Below are 3,862 nucleotides of genomic sequence, written 5' to 3'. Positions count from 1 at the left end.
ATGGCATGCAAAATTTGACCAAACAATGTTGGCAAATGGATTTAAAATCAACGAGTGTGACAAATGTGTTTACATTAAAAACACTCCAGGTCATGAAGTCATTGTTTGTTTATATGTTGATGATATGTTGATAATGAGAAAAAGTATGACAGATATAAATGCTACAAAACGCATGTTGGCTAGTAAATTTGACATGAAAGACTTAGGAGTTGCTGATGTGATCTTAGGAATCAAAATTCGCAAGACTCCACAAGGTCTATCATTATCACAATCTCACTAAATTGAAAAGGTACTTGACAAGTTCAAGTATTTGGATTTCAAAATTGCCAAGACTCCAATTGACGTGAGTTATGGACTTCAAAAGAATGAAGGTGAAAGTGACTCACAACTGGACTATGCAAGAGTATTGGGAAGTTTGATGTATATCATGAATTGTACGCGACCAGATATAGCATGTGCTATTAGCAAACTGAGTCGGTTTACAAGTAATCCCAATTAAATACATTGGATGGTAATGAAATGAGTTTTGGGATATCTGAAACATACCCAAAATTATGCTTTGCATTAGAACAAATATCCTTCCGTGATAGAGGGATACAGTGATGCAAATTAGATCACTGGATCATCTAAAGTTAAATCCACAAGTGGATATGTTTTCACAATTGGGGGTGGAGCAGTGTCTTGGAAATCATCCAAACAAACGTGCATCGTCCGTTCTACAATGGAATCTGAATTCATAGCTTTAGATAAGGCCGGTGTGGAAGCTGAATGGCTCCGGAATTTCTTGGAAGATATTCCATTTTGGCCCAAACCTTTGGCACCTATTTGTATACATTGTGATAGTCAAGCGGGAATAGGTAGGGCAGGGAGCGTTATGTATAACGGAAAATCTCGTCATATTCGACGGAGACACAATACCGTTAGACAACTACTCTCTAGTGGTGTTATCACAATTGACTACGTAAAGTCAAGAGATAACGTGTCAGATCCACTTACAAAAGGCCTATCTAGAGAGGCAGTTGAAAGATCATCAAAGGGAATGGGGTTAAAGGCCTAGGACAAGTCATCATGGCGGTAACTCTACCTAGCAGACTGGAGATCCCAAGAGCTAGGTTCAAAGAGATCAAACAAAGTTATGAATGACGGTTCAACATTGTCAAATAACTCAACCCATTCTCGCGATGAAGACAATGTTCAAAAAACGAGGTAAAGCATTAAGGCTTTTTGATGAGTCAATAAAGCTTAAAGCTTTTTAATGATTTGCTAAGTCTGGCAGGATATGACCAGATAGTGTGTCTTTAGGATTACACGTTTAGGAATCACCTATATGAGTGTGAAGTGTAATCCGCTTCAAGGAGAATGAAAGTAAAGGCCCATTCTCTAAGCACTCATGAAACCAGGCGGTGTTCAAGGCTGAAACGAACACAACCGTGAGAACCATAGATGGTTAAGGATTGATTGTGTGACTTATGTTGTCTAGGTATACAACAAAGCTCGACGGTTCAAAGATATCAAATCTACCGATTGACCGAGGATATCCGATATAAGTTCACTACGGAAAGTTCAAAGGGAAACCTACTTATCCAGATGCAATTAATTCTTGCATGTAAAACACACACACGTCCGTGCATTCCTTTAAGTTTATAGTCATTCCCCATTCATGTGGGGGATTGTTGGGTTTTGTTATTATTTATTAATAACAAAAGTGTCACGACCCGAATTTCCCACCTTCGGGAGTCGTGATGACGCCTACTGATGAGAGCTAGGCAAGCCAACCCTTAACTACCTTTAGCATTAATTTTACTTCTTTTAACAATTATCGATAATACCATAAAAACAGCGGAATAAAGTAAATAAGCGAAAGTCTTAAATTTAAGAAGCTGAACAACAATGCGGAAACTCAACATAAATCTCTACCCAGAATTGGTGTCACATACTCACGAACTACTAGGAGTGCTAAATACAACCGTTTAAAAGAAAATATAACTGTTTGTCTCGAAATACATGAGATAACAGACTGAAATAAAAGATAGAAGAGACGTCGGGCCTGCGGACGCCTGCAAGGCTACCTCGGTGTCTCGCTGGACTGAAGGCTAACTCCCGCGCTACTGCAGCTGCTGTCCAAGACCTGGATCTGTGCAAAAGAGCACAGAGTGTAGCATCAGCACAACCGACCCCATGTGCTGGTAAGTGTCTGGCCTAACCCCGGCGAGGTAGTGACGAGGCTAGTACCAGACTCCAGACAAATCTGTGCAGTTATATAATACATTGCAGAAAAATAAACAGGTACTGAGCAGTTATAAGGGAAGGGGGTACATGCCTCGGGGAAACAGTTCAACTTAGCATGAAGGAACAGTACAATATCTAAAACCATATGACAGCACTACTATTGCGGCGCGCAACCCGATCCGTACTTTAACTATAACTATTGTGGCGTGCAACCCGATCCATACGTTTAACTATAACTGTTGCGGCGCGCAACCCGATCCAATAATTATAACATATACCTGTTGCGGCGTGCAACCCGATCCAATCAAATTTATGTTGCGGCGTGCAACCCGATCCACTATAGATTATGTTGCGGCGCACAACCCGATCCAATAATTATAACATATACCTGTTGCGACGTGCAACCTGATCCAATCAAATTTATGTTGCGACGTGCAACCCGATCCACTATAGATTATGTTGCCGTGCGCAACCCGTTACAAATATGCATAGCTTATCATAATCATAACGACAAACCTCGGTAGAGGATCAATCATAAAATACTCTATCCCGGCAAGGGGACTCAACAGTACAAGTATACTCATCCCGGCAAGGGAGAACCAACTATAACCAATCTCAATTCAAATTTAGCATTTCTATTATCACCATTTCTCACTCATAATCAACTTTCACAAAAATAAGCTAAAGCTTGCTCAACAACACAAGTCTATTCACTATTTCATCTATAGTATCATTTGAGAACGAAATAAATGTCAATTTAAGACTCACGGTCATGCTCGACACCGGCGTATAGATACTCGTCACAATGCCTATACGCCATACTTCACAAGAAACACATAACAAATATGACTCAACTCCTAATCCCTCAAGCTAAGGTTAAACCGAACATTTACCTCGATGCTTTGAATTCAACTCAAGTCTCAATTATGGCTTTACCCCTCGATTCCGCCACCAATTCGCTCGTATCTAATCACAAATTACTTAATTACATTAATAAACACTAAATGAATCAATTTGAATGCATAAAAATAAATTTTCCAAAGTTTTTCCCAAAAATTCCAAAATCGCCCCTGGCCCACGTGGTCAAAACCCGAGGTTCGAACCAAAACCCGGCTACCCATTCCCCCACGAACCCAAATATGTGATTTGTTTTGAAATCGGACCTCAAATTGAGGTCCAAATCCTCAATTTTAGAAAAACCTAGGTTCTACCCAAAACCCCCAATTTCTCCCATGAAAATCTTTGATTTCAAGTTGAAAACATGTTAAATGGTGTTAACGATTGAAAGAAACGAGTAAAAATCAACTTACAAATGATTTGGAAGAAGGTTGGTTCTTGAAAAAATCGCCCAAAGGAGTTGTGTTTTGAAAATGGGGTGAAAAATATCTTAAAATCGACTAAGTATGAAAAAATGCAGGTTGCAGATGTGGGAAATGCGAACTGGGGTTCGCAATTGCGAACCCCGACCTGTTATGGGAATTGCGAAGTTTGGTTCGCATTTGCGAACACTGAACAAAAATGAGGGCATCGCATTTGCGACAATGATGTCGCATTTGCGGTATACCAGGCTTCGCATTTGCGAGCCAAAATGTCGCATTTGCGACTGGCTCAACATCGCATTTGCGAACCAGAT

The sequence above is a fragment of the Nicotiana attenuata genome, chromosome 6 (assembly GCF_001879085.1).
Source record: "Nicotiana attenuata strain UT chromosome 6, NIATTr2, whole genome shotgun sequence".
NCBI lineage: Eukaryota > Viridiplantae > Streptophyta > Magnoliopsida > Solanales > Solanaceae > Nicotiana > Nicotiana attenuata.
Note: the sequence above shows the minus strand (reverse complement) of the source record.